The sequence below is a fragment of the Delphinus delphis genome, chromosome 6 (assembly GCF_949987515.2).
Source record: "Delphinus delphis chromosome 6, mDelDel1.2, whole genome shotgun sequence".
Lineage (NCBI taxonomy): Eukaryota > Metazoa > Chordata > Mammalia > Artiodactyla > Delphinidae > Delphinus > Delphinus delphis.
In genome coordinates this window covers 66,583,094-66,602,646 of record NC_082688.1, presented here as the reverse complement: position 1 = coordinate 66,602,646, position 19,553 = coordinate 66,583,094, and the positions used below count along the sequence as shown (strand labels likewise).

Below are 19,553 nucleotides of genomic sequence, written 5' to 3'. Positions count from 1 at the left end.
AAAATAAGGGATTCCAATTCTAATTGGAGGTGACGTTGCAGGAAGGAGGGAGTCTGGTCACCCCTCAGAATAGAAGCACTGCAGGAGTAAAACTGTGTTTTTGTTGGGACTACATCATCCCATGGGTACCTGCGTGTGCTGGAGGGTAGGGAGAGGAGCAGGGGTGGGGAGCACTGAGGACGACGTGGGGTTGAGATAAACAGATTCGTTATGGTCAGACAGCCAGGTCATACCAGAGATAGGACTGAAACCCAGGTCCCTTGATTCCCATACTCAATAAAAATCCTGTTTTCCAGGCTTCCCTGGTGGCACAGTGGTTGAGAGTCCGCATGCCGATGTAGGGGACATGGGTTCGTGCCCCAGTCTGGGAAGATCCCACATGCCGCGGAGCGGCTGGGCCCGTGAGCCATGGCCGCTGAGCCTGCGCGTCCGGAGCCTGTGCTCTGCAACGGGAGAGGCCACGACAGTGAGAGGCCCGCGTACCACAAAAAAAAAAAAAAAAAAAAAAAAAAGGAAAAATCCTGTTTTCCAGGAGAGAGTCTACTTGGGTTAGCGGTAATCAATAGATACCAATCTGCAACATCAGAGGATAGTTTAATGTACGAAAGTTCTTTAAAAAATTTACCTTGCTTTCCGTAACTGTCTATATTGCTAAAAATCATTGCTAAGCGTTTTCTTGGTAACTAACAAGACTTGATTAATATCAGTTAGGTTTTACTGTCCTTCAATAATAAATCTGTAACTCTCTTCCTGTGCCTATGTACCTACTGTGATCAAATCGTCACTAGGTCACCTGTACCTTCCCCTGTAAAGATGTCCAAATTCCTCTGTGCTCCCACAGCCCTGGTGACACTGAGCAAGACACTGTAGGGCCTTCCCAAGGACAGACTCCCCACCCCTCATATCCCCCACCTGCCTCTTGTTTGTAGAAAAGCTTTAGTCTCCTAGGCTTTCCCCGAGTTCCAAAGAACACATTTCATCAGAAAAGTGAGAAAATGCAGAAACAAAGGAAAACAGTCAAGCAAGACAAAATAAGAATAGGTTAGTCAAGAACCTTTAGTTCTTCCTCAGGGGCTACAGATAATGTCCTTAGCCATGTCCTTGAATTGTTTTGCAGATACTAAAACCTCCACCAGGTGGAAGAAGCTAACTACATGATGACCATGAGCATGTAGCCCCCAGACCAGCTGGAGCCTGAGGACTGATTAATGCTGATCCCTGTGACCTCACAGGATTACCTCACCACCCACCAATCAGAGAATTGTGCACGAGCTGATCACACAGGATTACCTCACCATCCACCAATCAGAGAACAGTGCACGAGCTGATCAGGTGCCCCACGATCCACTCCCTCACTCTGTCTTTAAAAACCGTTCCCTGAAAGCCATTGGGGAATTCAGGTCTTTTGAGCATAAGCTGCCCAGTCTCCTTAGCTGGCCCGGCAATAAACACTGTATGTCCTTCACCACAACCTGGCGTCAGCAGCTCGGCTTTGCTGCACATCAGGCGAGTGGACCCAAGTTTGGTTCGGTAACACTGGGTCAAACTCTATTCAGCACTTGTTAGGTTGTATTTTGTACTATCATCATCTACCTGAATGCCTCTCCAACGTTTTAGAGTTCCTAGAGGGCAGCGATCTTGGTCTTGTTCATCTCTGTTTCCTAGTGCTCAGCACTGCCCTGGCACAGGGTTGGCCTGCAGTGTATGTCAGTACACCAACCTATGCACTAATTGGGTCTGCTTATTTTTTTCCTATTTCAGTTCTATTTGGTATCATTCCCCTGAACAATCATTGTACTTATCTCTTCTTCCTTCCCTCAAAATACCCCTCTACTGGTGGCAAAGTCTGATGGCAAGAAGTGGATATGGATACAGGATAATCAGCAGCAGCTCTGGACACATTCTCCAACAGTAACCTAAACAGCTTTTAAAAAATTATTATTAAGATAATATGGTGGCATGACTGCTGATAAGACTACGATGAAAATAAGAAAGGAGAGTAAAAGGAAGAGTTGGCCTATTCCATACCCATTTAAAACACTGGTGATTAGACAGAAGTGGTGCCTTTTTTATATGCTTGTTGCCTGCCACAGCATCTCCACCACCACCACCATGTAAGATTCTGCTACTTTCTAACCTCTATCATTCATTTGGAAAGTATTTACTGAATGTTTTTTGTTTTTTGCGGTACGCGGGCCTCTCACTGCTGCGGCCTCTCCCGTTGCGGAGCACAGGCTCCAGACGCACAGGCTCAGCAGCCATGGCTCACGGGCCCAGCCGCTCCGCGGCACATGGGATCCTCCCAGACCGGGGCACGAACCCACGTCCCTCGCATCGGCAGGCGGACTCTCAACCACTGCGCCACCAGGGAAGCCCTGAATGCTTTTTATTTGTCAGGCAAGGAAGAGACCAGGAGGAGGATGTGCAAAGGTCCCGGGGTAAGCATGGCTCCTCCAAGAGCCCAGCATGAATGAAGATTAGAGAGGGAAGGAAAAGGCACCCAAGATGATGTTGGAGATGCTGGCAGGAGTCAGACACTGCAGGCCTTTTTGGGCCAAATGAAGGTCTTCATCCTAAGAGCAATGAGCGTAAAAGGAGAGGATTTATAATTTTAAAACCTTTTGCTAGATATACTTAGCGCAAAGCAGCTCAGTCAAATGAGAGCTGGGCATCACAAAAGGATGCTGCTTTAGGAAAAGGTTTCATCCCTGCTGGGAGGGCTACACAACATTTTGCTTTCATTTGCAAGACCACAGAATCGTGATTGTCACAAATCTGGCAGGCACAAGAGAACATATGGCTTCTTTCTGAAAGAAGTCTTGCCTGCATCAAATCCCAAATATGCTAATAAAAACATCCTGCTCTCTAAGGGGGCTTAGAGAACACAATTTTGTTGTTGTTGTCCTTTTGTTTTGGTTTTGTTTCCCTTTTCTACACTCTGCATGAAAACCCACAGTGGGACTTAATTTTCTGGAATCTAAAAGAAATGTTCCCAATGAGTTATTTTATAGTTCCTGTAAACTGTGTTTTTCTGGAGTGAATTACCTTCTGCTCTTACATAATACTTCCTAACGCAGAGCATGCTCAACCTGTCATTTAGAGCTCAGGAGCATATCTTGAACACAGCAGAAGGTTTTCGACATCACTACTACTAGAGGAGAAAGTTATCCTGTGAAGTATCTTTTTAAAAAATGAAGGGGAAGTCTCTTTCAATTGAATTACTCTGGTGCATTTTCTCTACTATTTAAATATGGGTGCCTTTCTTTTATTCTCATAATGAATTACTTTCACTCAAAAAGGTATGATCAACATGTCAAGGCAGAAGCTGGATTTTAAGCACCATGAGAAACAGGTTCCTGAAGAAAACTTAAGAGGAAGACTATTTTCACATAGAAATCTGGCACATGATTTCAAACTCTAAAATGTAAATACCCATCTGTACACAACTCAGCTTTTAAAAAGCTCACCTTCTGCCCTATTTGTTGTGGATACTTATGAATAAGTAAAATGTAAAAATATAATTAAAGCTCCTTTCATGCTCCCTGTGCTCCCCTCTGCTTCCACCACCCCCACAGTACCACTCTCCTTCCCAACGGCAGTTTTGTTCTTTTACTGTCTATGTGTCTGTCTTAGTTTGGAGCTTCCCCAAACAGAGTCTGGGTCATGCATGAAGTGGCAGCAGTTTATTTGCATGGTGGTCCCAGCAAGCAGAATGAGGGAGCAGGAAGAGTGGGGCAGAGAAAGGCAAAGCCCAGAAAAGTGTGTTCTGGAGCTGGTTACCACACTCCAGAATTGGGTAATGTGGCTTGCTCCTGCAGTGGTCCCAGTGAGGAACCATGTGGAACACACCTCAGTACTGTTCCTTGGATGAAGCTGGGGCAGTCATCTGATTCATGTTTCCACTGGTTGAAGGCTGCCTCCAGATAGGTCAGGCAATACCCAGAAAAAGCTAAAATTCCAAGACATAGAAGAAACTCCTGGGGCAGAAAGGCTGGAGGAAGGATGCTGGAACTATCCACCAGGCTATGCTGAGGGAATATGACTCTAGACACACAGAGCATATGTTTACCAGGGGGTAGCAAATTTTTAGTAAAGTGGCAAGCAGAACTAGGTTAGGACTTGACGGTCAGTGCTATAGACAGTGTTTTCATCCTCCCAAAATTCATATGTTGAAATTTTAACTTCCAGTGTTATAGTATTAGGAGGTGGGGCCCTTGGTAGGTGAATAGATCATAAGGGAGGAGTCCTCATGAATAAGATTAGTGCCCTTATAAAAGAGACCCCAGACAGCACCTTCTGCCATGTGGGGAAACAGTGAGAAGATGATAATCTATGAACTAGGAAGAGGATCCTCAACAGACACCAAATCTTAGACTGCCAGCCTCCAGAACTATGATAAATAAATTTCTGTTGTTTATAAATTACTCAGTCTATGGTATTTTGTTACAGCAGGCTTATAAGATAATCAGATACATTCTATGCCTCATACTTTTTTTTTAAATTAAAGCACACTCTCCCTATTATACAGTAAACTTTCTTTCAGCGCTCCAAGCTTCCCTTGGAGTGTCTATCTGACCTGCTACGGAGAAAAGCCATAGCTTGCTTGCTTTTTGTTTGTTTTTACAATCATTTGAAAATATGAACATCATTCTTAGCTAGTGAGTTGTTCTAACATAGGCCATGGGTCAGATTTGGCCCACAGATCATGGTATGCTGAAACCTGTGCTATAAAATCTGTAAACAGTGTAAAGGTTTATTTTCTGTTTTTAGCATATATAAATGGTATCATACTGCACCCATCCTTCCATAACTTGTCACACATCAAACCTACAGATGTCGCTGTAGGTAGAGGCAGACGATTCACTTGAACTGCTGTACAGTGTTCCTCTGTAAGACTACATAAAATTTATTTTTTTAGTGATGTATACTTGGGTCGTTTTATGCTTTTCACTATTACAAACAGTACAGCAATAAGCATCCCTCTGTGAGTGTCTCCTGCTGCATGAGTAGGAGTTTTCTCTAGGATATGTGCCCTGAAGTGAAATTACTGTGTCATAAGGTACACATGATACATGAATCTTCAGTTTATTTCATTACTGCCACATTACTCTCCCAAAAAGTTGTACCAATTTATAGCCCCCCTTCACTGTACCAAAATTCCCATTTCTCCACATCTTCCTCAATATTTAGTTTTGTCAGACTTCTTAATTTTTGCAAATCTGATAGTTATGGATGTATATTACAATACTGCTTTCAATTTCCATATTCCTGATTACTAGGGAAGGTGAACATCCTTTCACACTAACTGATCTACTGGGATACCTATTCTATGGGCTGCCTGTGCATAACATGTGCCTATTTTTTTGTTTTTTTGGTTGCTAGTGATGTTTGCTCTGCTATTGGGTTGTCTTTTCTTACTCACGTGCCACGTGGTAGTTCTTTATCCTCCTTTTATTTTGAAAGTTCTGACTGGCTATGACTGGCCTAGGTCAGCAGAGTGTAGACCTACTTCCACACCCAGCAGAGCTCACAAGTACTCAAAAGCCCCATTGTATACATCACCCACTCTGAGTAAAAATAAACACATCACTTGAAAAATATGGTATTCATCCACTCATTCATCCAGGGACATTTACTGAGTACTTCCTATGACGTTAATGGTACTAGCAACAGAGAGAGACATAAAGATGTAAGAAACCACAACCTAAGAAGCACATTCAACTACAAGGGATTAATCGCCAGATGAGTAAAATATCACTTAGCCTACAGCAAAGCCTTGAAAAAAATCAGGAAAAGGGGAGGTGATGGAAGCTCTAATCTGGGTAGATTAGCCAAGAACAGACAGGACAGCCAAGAACAGGGTTCTATCTCTCCCCAGCTCCTAGTCTAGGGCTATGGTTTCATCTGAGAGAGGCAGGCTAGGCTGCCAGTGTCTCCCATTCCTCCACTCCTAACCCTCCAATGCAGAAGCACAAATCTGGGCAGGTGCTGCTGAGAGGACTACATCCTCTTCCCCGACTCCTTTTCTACTTGCAGGGCAGGGCTTGGCCCCAGGAGCAACAGGCTGAGAACATTAGGGCTCCAATCACCAAGTGAGCAATCCTAGCTCACGCATCAGGCAAAGATTCCACACTGAGAGAAGCAAGCTAAAAAACCATGCAGTGCCTGCTTGTAGAGAGGGGCTGTCACTCAGGGAGAAGGGGGCTACTGTTCCCGCCCAAAGAGCTGATGTAATGGCACAGAGGTTCTGCCCAGGAGAAGAGGGAAGCCCTAATGACAGAGAGCTCTAGGATGCTGCCTGAATCGACTGTTTTTTGGGGGGACACAGCAGGGAGAAGTTCATGCCTAAGGACACTGTCAAAAACAATGGAGATTCCGGTGGTAAGCAAATAATTACATGCGCCTAGTAGCTTCATGATGTAAGTATCATGATGTATCACACGTATTACAAAATGATGGACCAGCCATAAATTTAACAAAGCCTAAGAGACATCCAAGAAGAGTGCTCCTGGGATCACACTCATCCCTGAGGGTCCTAAAGAGGGAGAACATATCCTAGGCTGTACCCACTCAGGAGTAACCAGAGTGGGACTTGGGGCAGTCATGAAAACTCCCCAAGCCATACATAGATCCATCAGCAAAATGTGGAAGCCTTACTGACTTAAAAGGTTTAAGCAAAACCTTTGACCAAAACACTGGCTAAACAATAAGCCACTCTAACCTAGAAGGAAGTCAGGAAGTTGGGCTTAAAAATAAAATCATATTTATCCCTTGCGGTCTGGAAGACGTTGTGCCTAGCCAGTGCTGAACCCTCCCTGGAGAGATTGGAGAGAAGACCTCTGAACTACTGGACCCTGGCTAAAAATGGGTAGAAACTGTAAACTCCCTGACGTGTGAAAGCAGTCTGCAAACCACACACACACATCTAAGTAGCTAGGGCGGCTTAAGCACAAACTGTGATCAATAAATGGTTGATAAAGACCCACAGAAAACCCTTCAGAATTCAGGCCAAAAATAAAAACAAGAAAAAAAATCCTAAGCAAGAAAGTCACAGAGGACATAACGTGGGGAAAAACAGACTACAGAATTAGTCCAGCCAAGTCACTAAACAGATAAATAAATGACCTAACACCAACTTCAACAAACTTCCTCCAAAAAGGAAGGGGAAAGGAGTGTCAATATTCAGAGGTGCTACCATATTTTACCTAAAATGTGCAGTTTTCAACAAAAAAATTATGAAACACCCAAAAAACAGAAAAAAACAAAACTCAGAAAAGTTTGACCCATACACAGGCAAAAAAACAGGCAATAGAAACTTACAGGTGCCCAGAAGTTAACAAGACTTGAAAGCAGCCATTTTAAGTATATTCAGAGAACAAAAGGAAGCCAAGCTTACAGAAGTGAAGGAAGGTATGATGACAATGTCTTATCAAACAGAGAATATCAACAAAATGATAGAAAATACAACAAAGAACCACATGGAAACTCTGGAGTTAAAAAGTACAGTAACTGAAATGAAGAATTCAGTACAGTGGCTCTGCAGGTTTGAACTGGAAACTTATTAACAGATGAATAGAGACTATATAATCCAAAGAAAAGAAAGAAAAAAGAAGAAAAAAATAAAAAGAGCTTCAGAAAGGTTGGACACCATTAACTGTAGAACATACGCACACTGAAAGTATCAGAAGGAAAGGAGAGAGAATGGAACAGAAATATATTCAAAGAAATAATGGCTGAGAATGTTCCAAATTTGATTTTTAAAAAACATACTAATCTATATTTCTAAGAAGCTCTATGAACTCCAAGTAGGATGAATTCAAAGAGAACCACACCCAAACTCATCAAAATGTTGAAAGCCAAAGATATATTGTTGAAATCAACCAGAGGAAAACAACTTGTTCCACTGTGGAACATAAAATTAACAGCTGACTTCTCATCAAAAACAATGGAGGCCAGAGCGCTTAAAGAAAAATCAGGAAAAGACATATAAGTTTTGACTGTGGGAGAGAGAAAATCCCAGAAAATACATTTGGAAAGGGTCTTCGTAGGTAGCAGAAATCCTCCGGCAAAGAGAGGAAGAACGCAGAATTACCTCAGGAAGGTAGTGCTGAGAGAAAATATGAAGAGAATACTGATCTCAGGTGTTAAAAGATATTACCTAAAACCTACCTTTTCATTACAGTCAATTTTTAAAAAAACTCTCATCTACATGATTTGAAAGTTTATGAGAAGTTAACAACTCTTTCATCTCACGGATTGTTGAGATACATTTCTCAACCAGACCTGTCATCAAGGCATTTTGTATTTAAGTTGGTGTATGAAATTCATATAGACTCATTTGTTAATATTCAGAAAGAAGTGACTCAATTATTAACTACTTATAAGCATGTACCATGTGGGTGATAATAAAGGCAAAAGTTAGGTGAGATTAATTACACCACACAATCAGAGAATTTACTCATTCATACTTTTTAATTAAAAATTTAAGATTTCAATGTTTGTAAAAAATAAAAGTGGGCAGTCAGGAGAAACGCCAGAAGACTCCTCGAACACTGATTATTGATGCTACAAAAAAGTAAGAAATATACTCTGGTTTCTCTTCAGATCATATAAATCTTTCACCTTTTACTAAAGATTTCCCTGGAGAGGAACAATTCTGAGTCTTTCCCCAATTTTTTGAGGCCTTGCTCTCGCAAGGCTTGTAAGCATGTACAAAAAGCATATGATGTTTTACTTTTCAAAAATATATCGTTGTTGGTAGTTTTCTTTATGTTAAAAAAAAGAAGTAAGAAATATATAATGTGAGATTTTGAGGGTACATTAGGAAAACTCTGGTACAGAAATAATGCAAATGAAATCCACAAAGACCATTTATTTATACCACAGCAGTAAGCTTGCTTCGTCTCTCAGAAAACGTTGCGGTGGGTTTTTTTTTTTCTGCTTTCTGTGTATTTTAAATGTGCTTTTACTATAGAGTACTGTCTATCTTTTACAATTGAAGCAAGTTTACTAATCAGGTACTGGTGATTTAGCTAAAGACATCTGTGAAAGAAAGGGGTATGGGGCACCATGAAGCCGAAATAATGAGCTAGCTCAAAGAACCCAGTAATTATATTTAGAGTGCCCTGGATACACCTACACCTACCACTTCCTAGTGGAAGCCCAGTTGGTATAATCAGATTTGAACAGAAATTACTGACAGAAGAAAACGGCTAATTTACAAAGACAATAAGTGGTGGTGGTAGCAGCCCTAGCAGACTCTGAAGGGAAGTGGCCCAGAGAAGTCTAAATCCTGATGAGCCATTTGGTAACAGAAGGAACTTTTGTAACCCAACATTTTACAGCACACTCAAAGGCCAAATAGTTAAATTACAACTATAAAACGAAACAAAACAAAAGTACGTCCAAAAGGAAATGAATGCTCAAGATGGCATGGAGAAATGTTTTCTCTTGAATAATGGATATCAGCTATACTCAATCAGTTCTTGTCCAGCTTACGGAAGATAATAGTCTTCCTATTAACCTTTAATCAGTTTTCCTAAAAATCCTGAAGAAAAGGTAGATTGTATTATCCAGGTTATATCACTAAGCTTAAAAGTAACCCACTCCAAGTCATGTAGTTACTAAACCAGGATCTACAGACATCTTAAGGCTATACTGAAGATTCTTTGAGAATGGGACTATCTGACTCATCTTGCTGACTCCTCACAATATAAACTCCTGATAAAAAGGAGACCCTCCAAAGTTAGTGGAGGCAAGAACAAATACAGAGTCAGAGGCGGGACAAGATTTACTGCCCTCATATCACAGGCGCACTCCGCCCCCAGTGTTTCTCAATGCAGCGCCCACCTGTACTAGAATTATCCAGAAACGAATTTCAAGTACACTGCAGCAGCTCTCCCCCTCTCCCAACACCCACCAGATAGCTAAATCCGAGTATTTGGAGGTAGGGTCTGGGAATCTGCATTTTTAAGTTCCCCAAGTGTAAGAAATGCTGCCATATTGTGGCAATCCCTAACCTCAGCATCATGTCACATCAATATATAGTTCTTCCTCTTACTTACATTTACGATATGCTTGGCAAAGTAAACAGATGCTTGAAAAATCACCATGAGAACCTCAAACACCCTGTGAGGGAGACACAGAGTGACCTAGTGTTACAAAATGACGATATCTGAATTTTGCCACTGCTTTCTTCCGAAAGCTGTCTTCTGTTTCTCCATATGGAGAAAAGCTGAAGTATTACCATCACCATCTGGAGTTTTAAACAATAAAGCATCAGCAGAGATTTACAGTGTCCCTAGCTTATAAGATCTGAATTCACTTAAAAAAATCACTGAGTACAATTGTCTTTTACAAGCCCTGAACCCAAACAACCTGCAAGAGCAGGAGGAAAGATAAACTTATTGGCATGTTTCTAGCCCCCTGTGGGCACCATCACCTATCCAAACTCATTAATGATGTGGAACTCAGAGGTTTCAAACAGAAGCTTCAAACTGAAAAGGTCAGAGGCATAACAGGCTTCAGAAAAAATAATGGGGACAGATCAGCTATTGGTACATCTCTGACTACCGCTAATAGTAATACCAAACACACTTACAGTTTTTTATAGGGTATAGACTATACTTGCAATATCTTAATTAATTTAATCTTCTCTAAAATCTTGTGAAGGGTCCAGCACACTTTGCACACTTCTATTAAGAGGGCTTTTCATCTCTCCGCTGCATCATTTGACTTCTCTTCCCTGGTGAGTTTCTGGGAGGCAGAGACAGTATATTCTCTTCTGTATCCTTAGCATCTAGCATGGAATCTCACTCACGAAGGCACTCACAGATGCAGGAATCCTTTTTGTAACTACATTCAAGAGATAAGACAATTGAGGTTCAGAGATCAAGATATTTATCCTGGAGATGCCCTGGGAAGAAAGCAGGCACTTGGCCCTCAAATGTAAGGGGGGCTATTGTGTGGAAAAGGGATTAGAGTAATTTCACATGACTTCACTAGACAAATCTAGATGGGAGTTAGTGGGAGAAAGATTTTAGCTCATGTAAGTTAAGAAGTTTCTAACCATGAGAAACATCTAAATAGGGAATGTGTCCTTTAAAAGGCAAGTTGCCCAACATGGGAGAGTATAGGAGAGACTGTACAGAAAGGGTTTTAGGCATCAGCTGGAGGATCAGCCACATAACCTGTAGAGTCCCATCCAACCAGGAGACTCCATGAGTCTATCCCTTGATAAAACTTATACAGATGGTCATTGGTAGAAAGGATGAGGCTCTCACAGCCTTATATCACTGTTCCCATCGCACCACAATGGATGCCTTTGAAAAACATTCATCTAACAGGTTCTAACAATTCAAAAAGCATCCTATCAGAAATGGGAGTTGAATTTTGTCAAAAGCTTTTCCTGCATCTACTGAGATAATCAGATAAAAACTCTCCAGAAAATGGGCATAGAGGGAACCTACCTCAGCATAATAAAGGCCATATATGACAAATCCACAGCAAACATCATATTCAATGGTGAAAAACTGAAAGCATTTCCACTAAGAGCAGGAACAAGACAAGGACGTCCACTCTCACCACCCTTATTCAACACAGTTTTGGAAGTCCTAGCCACGGCAATCAGAGAAGAAAAAGGAATAAAAGGAATCCAAATCGGAAAAGAAGTAAAACTGTCACTGTTTGCAGATGACATGATACTATACATAGAAAATCCTGAAGATGCCATCAGAAAACTACTAGAGCTAATCAATGAATTTGGTAAGGTTGCAGGATACCAAATTAATGCACAGAAATCTCTGGCATTCCTAAACACTAACAAAGAAAAATCAGAAAGAGAAATCAAGGAAACAATCCCATTTACCACTGCAACAAAAAGAATAAAATACCTAGGAATAAACTTAAGTAGGCAAAAGACTTGTACCTAGAAAACTATAAAACACAGATGAAAGAAATTAAAAATGACATAAGCAGATGGAGAAATATAACATGTTCTTGGATTGGAAGAGTCAATATTGTGAAAATGACTTTACTACCCAAAGCAATCTATAGAGTCAATGCAACCCCTATCAAACTACCACTGGCATTCTTCACAGAATTAGAAAAAAAAATTACTATTTGTATGGAAACACAAAAGACCCCGAATAGCCAAAGCAATCTTGAGAAAGAAAAACGGAGATGGAGGAATCAGGCTCCCTGACTTCACACTATACTACAAAGCTACAGTAATCAAGACAGTCTGGTATTGGCACAAAAACAGAAATATAGATCAATGGTACAGGACAGAAAGCCCAGAAGTAAACCCGCGCACATATGGTCACCTAATTTATGACAAAGGAGGCAAGAACATACAATGGAGAAAAGACAGCCTCTTCAATAAATGGTGCTAGGAAAACTGGACAGCTACATGTAAAAGAATGAAATTAGAACACTACCTAATATCATACACAGAAATAAACTCCAAATGGATTAAAGACCTAAATGTAAGGCCAGACACTATAAAACTCTTAGAGGAAAACATAGGAAGAACACTCTGACATAAACCACAGTAAGGTCTTTTTTGACCCACCTCCTAGAGTAATGAAAATACAAACAAAAATAAAAAATTGGGACCTAATTAAACATAAAAGCTTTTGCACAGCAAAGGAAACAAGACGAAAACACAACCCTCAGAATGGGAGAAAATATTTGCAAATGAAGCAACGGACAAAGGATTAATCTCCAAAATATACAGACAGCTCATACAGCTCAATATCAAAAAAAAAATTAAAAATTTTAAAATGGGCAGAAGACCTAAATAGACATTTCACCAAAGAAGACATACAGATGGCCAAGAGGCACATGAAAAGATGCTCAACATCACTAATTATTAGAGAACTGCAAGTCAAAACTATCACCTCACACCAGTCAGAATGGCCATCATCAAAAATCTACAAACAATAAATGCTAGAGAGGGTGTGGAGAAAAGGGAAACCCTTTTGCACCGTTGGTGGGAACGTAAATTGATACAGCCACTAAGGAGAACAGTATGGGGTTTCCTTAAAAAACTAAAAATAGAACTACCGTATAATCCAGCAATCCCACTACTGGGCGTATACCCTGAGAAAACCATAATTCAAAAAGACACATGTACCCCAATGTTCACTGCAGCACTATTTACAATAGCCAGGACATGGAAACAACCTAAATGTCCAATGATAGATGAATGGATAAAGAAGATGGGGTAGGGCTTCCCTGGTGGTGCAGTAGTTGAGTGTCCGCCTGCCGATGCAGGGGACACAGGTTCATGCCCCGGTCCGGGAGGATCCCACATGCCGCGGAGCGGCTGGGCCTGTGGGCCGTGGCCACTGAGCCTGTGCTTCCAGAGCCTGTGCTCTGCAATGGGAGAGGCCACAACAGCGAGAGGCCCGCGTACCACAAAAAAAAAAAAGAAGAAGAAGATGGCGTACATATATACAATGGAATATTACTCAGCCATAAAAAGGAATGAAATTAGGTCATATGTAGAGATGTGGATGGACCTAGAGTCTGTCATACAGAGTGAAGTAATCTAGAAAAGAGAAAAACAAATATCATATATTAACATATATATGTGGAATCTAGAAAAATGGTACAGATGAACCTATTTGTAGGGCAGGAATACAGACGTGGACGTAGAGAACAGACATGTGGACACGGGGGGTAAGGGGAGGGTGGGACAAACTGGGAGATTAGGTTTGACATAAATATACTACTATGTGTAAAACAGATAGCTAGTGGGAACCTGCTTTATAGCACAGGGAGTTCAGCTCGGTGCTCTGTGATGACCTAGATGGGGGGGGGGTGAAGGGGGGGAGGGAGGTCCAAAAGGGAGGGGATATAGGCATACATATAGCTGATTCACTTCACTGTACAGCAGAAACTAATATATCAGAGTTAGTTCCAGAGCAAGATGGAGTAAGAAAGACTGATTTATCCCCCTGCCTGAAATTAACGAACAAACCATATGATATGTATGTATGCCTGTGCACATGTGTGTGCATATGTGTGTACATGTGTATAAGAAACAACAGTTTTCAAGACTGGGTATCAGGAAATGAGACACTGATCCCTGACTGGCAGGATACAAATGAGATGGGCCCTACAACTGCCCCAACTTACTGTTTTGAGAGATTTTACAGGCCACAATGCAAGGAGGAAAAACACAGGTGAAGTCTCAGAGATTAGAGTCTGAGGAGAACAAGGAGGCTAGAATTTGTAGGGCAGAGTACTGGAGTGGAGAGAGCTGCACAGTTGCAGAGAGAGAGAACCATGGAGATCTGTAGAGGGTCCCCTTGACTATTCAGCAGAGAACTGATCAACGCAAGCATGTAAGGAAACTAACCAAGAGTGCTGAAAGAATCATCCAAGAAGATTAAAGGGAACAGCATTCAAGACTCACATGGAGAGAGGAACAGAGTATATTCCCATCAGAAATATTGGAAAACCATAACTGACTCAGCACTGAGTAGAGAACTTAGAGAGTTCTTGCCTCAGGAGTGCGAAATAAGGTGCTGTAACACCTGCTCTGGTCCTCCCCAGCAAATCTTAAATGAAAGACTCAAAAGATGAAAACTGTTTCCAAGTCATTTAGCTGTGTCCCAGAACTCAGGTCCAGAAGTCTTACAGAATATAAAAACAACCAATAAGATAAAATTCACAACATCTCACAACCAAAAATTATCAAAAATGGAAACAAACAAAAAAATCTATAATACAAAAAAACAACTAGTTAACTCTAACTCAGAATTGATGCATGATATAATTAATTGACAAGAGCATTGAAACAATTGTATTCCGTATGTTCAATAATAAACATTAGTTTCATATATAGAGATATAGATATAATGCTAATCAAACTCCCAGAGATGAAATCTACAATGTCTGAAATGAAAAACATACTGGATGACATTAACAGGAAATATTGCAGGAAATTGCTGAATTTAAAATATAGCAATAGAGACTACTCAAAAATGAAACAGAGAAAAATGAATCTAAAAAAGTAAATAAATGAGCACCAATGAGCTGGGTGACAACTTCAAGTGAGCTAATATAAGGATAATGAGTTTGTGGAGGGGAGGAGAGTGGTGGGGGGCAAAAAAAAGATTTGAAGAATGGTTGAGATTTTTCCAAACTTGAGGAAGCCACAAATCTGAGAAGCTCAAAAAGCCCTAAACATAAGAAATATGAAGAAAACCACACCAAAGCAAATCACAATCAAGTTGCTCAAAACCAATGATCAAGAAAAAAAATCTTGAGACTTCCCTGGTGGCGCAGTGGTTAAGAATCCGCCTGCGAATGCAGGGGACATAGGTTCAAGCCCTGGTCCGGGAAGATCTCACATGCCGTGGAGCAACTAAGCCTGTGCGCCACAACTACTGAGGCTGTGCTCTAGAGCCCATAAGCCACAGCAACTGAGCCCGTGTGCCAAAACTACTGAAGCCTGTGCATCTAGAGCCCATGCTCTGCAAAAAGAGAAGCCACTACAAAGAGAAGCCCGTGCACCGCAACGAAGAGTAGTCCCTGCTCGCCGGAACTAGAGAAAGCCCAAGCACAGCAACAAAGACCCAACACAACCAAAGATAAATAAATAAATTTATTAAAAATAAATAAGTAAATGTGTGAGTCTGTTTCTGTTTAAAAAAAGAAAGAAAAAATCTTAAGAGTGGGCCAGAGGAAAAAAGACATGCTACATACAGAGGATTAAAGGAATAAAGATTCTGGTTGACAGCATAAACAATATAAAACAAACAAACAAAAAAAATGTGGAGCAACATCTTTAAAAGTACTAAAAGAAAAAAGTGTCAACCAAAAATTCTATATTCAGTGAAAACACCTTTCAAATGCAAAGGCAACATAAAGACATATTCAGAAATACAAAAACTAAAATAATCCATCACCACAAGAACCACCCTAGAAGAAATGTTAAAGGAAGCTCTTCAGGGAAAAGATAAATGATATCAGATGGAAATCTAGATGTACACAAAAAATGAAGAGCACAGAAAATGCTACATGGTTAAACATATTATATATGTGTATACACACACATATATAAATGTATGTACACATGGTTAAATAACATATTTTTATATATAAAGTTCAAAGCAAGTATCAATGAAATAAAAAGCAGAAAAACAATAGAGAAAAATCAATAAAACAAAAAACAGGTTCTTTGAGAAGATCAATAAAACTGATAACCCTCTAGGCAGGTTAATCAGGAAAAAAGAAAGAGAACACGAATTACCAATATTTGGAATGAGAGAGGTGATATCACTACATATTCTACAAATTTTAAAGGACTAATAAGTGACGTTTATCCCAGGAATATAAGGCTAGATTAACATTCCAAACATCAATCACCATATAAGAAGCTAAAAAGGGAAGATAATATAATCATCTCAATAAGATACAGAAAATGCATTTGACAAAACCCAACATCTACAAACCCTCAGCCAACTAGGAGTGGAAAGGAACACCCTCAAATTGAACACTTCATGTACAGGTAAGATCATACTTAATGATCAATAAAACGAAGTCATTCTTCCCATGATCAGGAACAAAGCAAGAATAGTCGCAAGGATGTTCAGGCTTAACATTTCTATTCAACACTGTAATGAAGGTTCTAGCCACTGAGATATTTATTATTATATAATAAAATGAGAAAGAGAAGAAAAAGAATTCAAATTAAGAAGAAAACAGGTAACAAAATTTTCTGTGTAGAAACTGAAATGTAATCTACCAAAAAGGCTACTAGAACTAATAAGTGAGTTTAGCAAGGTTGTAGGATCTCAGGTCAACCTACAAAAATCAACTGTATTTCTATATACTAACCATGAATGAAAATACCATTTAAGATGGCACCAAAAACGTAAAACATTTGGGGATGAATCTGACAAAAAAAAATACCTGTACAGTGGAAACTATGTCATTGCTGAGAATTTTTAAAAGACCTAAATAAATGGAGACCTAAATAAAAACCTTGTTCATAGGTTAGAAGACTCAATACTGTTAAGATCTCTATCACTCCAAATTGACCTATAGACTCAACTCAATCTCAATCAAAATTCTAACAATCTTTTTTGTATGTGTAGAAATTGACAAGCAGATTCTAAAATCCAAATGGAAATATGAATAACACAGATGGCCAAAACAACTTAGAAAAAGAAGAACAGAGTTGAAGGGCTTACACTATCTGATTTCAAGATTTATTATAAAGCTACAGTAATCAAGGCAGTATGGTACTGGCATCAAACAGACAAAGAGATTAGTGTAACAGAATAGAGAGTCCAGAAATTAATAAAGATATACAGGACAACACATTGTTTTAAACAGAGGTGGAGAGACAATTCAGTGAAGAAAGAATAGTTTTCAACCAATGGTGCTATCACAATTGTATATCCATGCACAAAAACAAACAAAAAAACTTCAATCCATATCTTCCACCATATACAAAAATTAACTTGAACTGTTCGGAGATCTAACTCTAATACCTACAACAATAAAACTTCTAAAACTAAACATAAGACAAAATCTTTGTAATACTGGATTAGGTAATGATTTTTTTAGATATGTCATCAAAAGCACAAATTTTAAAAGAAAAGAATGATGAATTAGATCTTCAAAATTAACATCTGCTGCTGCTCCAAAGACAGTGCTAGGAAAATGAAAAGTCAAGCCATAGACAGAGACAAAATATTTACAAAGCATATATCTGATAAAGGACTTGTATCCATATATAAAACAGAACTGAACAAGAAAATGAACAACCCAATAAATGGGTAAAAGATGTGAAAATACACATCATCAAGGAAAATACAGGAATGGCAAATAAACACATTAAAAGATACTTAGCATCATTAGTCATTAGGGAAATACAAATTAAAACCACAATTAAGGGCTTCCCTGGTGGCGCAGTGGTTGAGAGTCCGCCTGCCGATGCAGGGGACGCGGGTTCGTGCCCCGGTCCGGGAGGATCCCACATGCCGCGGAGCGGCTGGGCCCGTGAGCCATGGCCGCTGAGCCTGCGTGTCCGGAGCCTGTGCCCCGCAACGGGAGAGGCCGCAGCGGTGAGAGGCGCGCGTACCGCAAAACAAACAAACAAAAAAACCCCACACAGTTAAATACCACTGTACACGGTATACCTATTAGAGTGGCTAAAATTTAAAAGCCTGCCATACCAAGCGCTGGTGAGAATGTGGAGCAACAGAAGCTCTCCTGTACTACCGCTAGGATGTAAAATGGGACAACCACTTTGAAAATTGGTTTGGGAGTTTGCTGAAAACCTAAGTATAAAACTGCTATATGATTCAGCCATTCCACTCCTTGACTTACCCAAGAGAAAAGAAAGCATATCTCTGCCCGTAGAAAACCTTATAGATGAATATTCACAGAAGCTTTATCTGTAATACCCCCAAACTGGAAGCACTCCAAATATCCATCAACAGGTGCATATGTGTAAACAAACTGTGCTATATCCATACAATGGAATACTATCTGGCAGTATGAAGGAATGAACTATTCATATGTGAATATGGATGAATCCCAATAATTATGCTGATTAAAATAAGTCAGATGACAAAAGAGTACATACTGTATGACCATTTTTATATAAAACTCTAGAAAATGCAAATTAAGCACAGCAAGAGAAAGAACAGCAGTGGTTGCCTGGAAAGATAAAGCCAGACGTGAAAGGGAGTGATTACCAAGGGGCCTGAGAAAAATCTGAGGGGCAATGGATACTCTCACTTTCGGTATTTCATGAATGGTTTCATGGATGTATACATATGTCAAACATTTGCAAACTGTGCACTTTAAATAGGTGCGCTCATTGTATGTCACCTGTACCTCAATAAAACTGTTAAAAATAGGACATCCCATCAAAGTCAAAGAACCCAGATTAATATGCTGTATCTATCCTCTTACTGCTTCAAATAAAGTAGGAGTAGTAATAGTAGCAGCAAAAGCAGCACCAGTAGCAGCTAATATCTGAGGAGTTACCGTGTATCAGGCATCCTTTGAAGCACTTTATATGAGCTGACTCATTTATCACTCAGGACTGCCCTGTTGTTTTATGAAGCAGGTGCTATTATCACACTTCACAGACGAAGACTGGCTTATTTCACTTAGCGTTATATCTTCGGGGTTCATCATGTTGCGGCATGTGTCAGAATGCCCTTCCTTTTTAAGGCTGAATAATATTCTGTGGTATCTATAGACCACATTTTGTTTATCTGTCCATCTTTCCATGGACCTTTGGGTTGCTTCCACCTCTTGGCTATTGTGAATTGTACTGCTGTGAATATGGGTGTACCTGACTTTCAGTTCTTTTGGGAATTTACTCAGAAGAGGACTTGCTGGATCACATGGTAATTTTATGTTTAATTTTTTGAGGAATAACCTTACCCTCTCATTCTTAAATTGTAGTTCACAGAGTGAACTTCCTAGAAGGCAAATCTGACCATGTCATTCTGAGGGATAAAATTCACTAACGGTTCCCTAACTGACTTTAGGGTGAAGTTCAGATTCCTCAACAC

General features: G+C 40.1%; 1 protein-coding gene and 1 non-coding gene across 2 annotated transcripts in view; one reads left to right on the top strand and one right to left on the bottom strand.

The window, feature by feature from the left end:
• The window catches only part of SH3GL2 (SH3 domain containing GRB2 like 2, endophilin A1), a 198,765-nt gene that overhangs the window by 71,704 nt on the left and 107,508 nt on the right, over positions 1-19,553 (bottom strand). The window lies entirely within an intron of this gene.
• LOC132427768 (U5 spliceosomal RNA) lies at positions 8,585-8,700 on the top strand. The gene has a single exon (XR_009519976.1). It is a non-coding gene; the product is annotated as a U5 spliceosomal RNA (small nuclear RNA).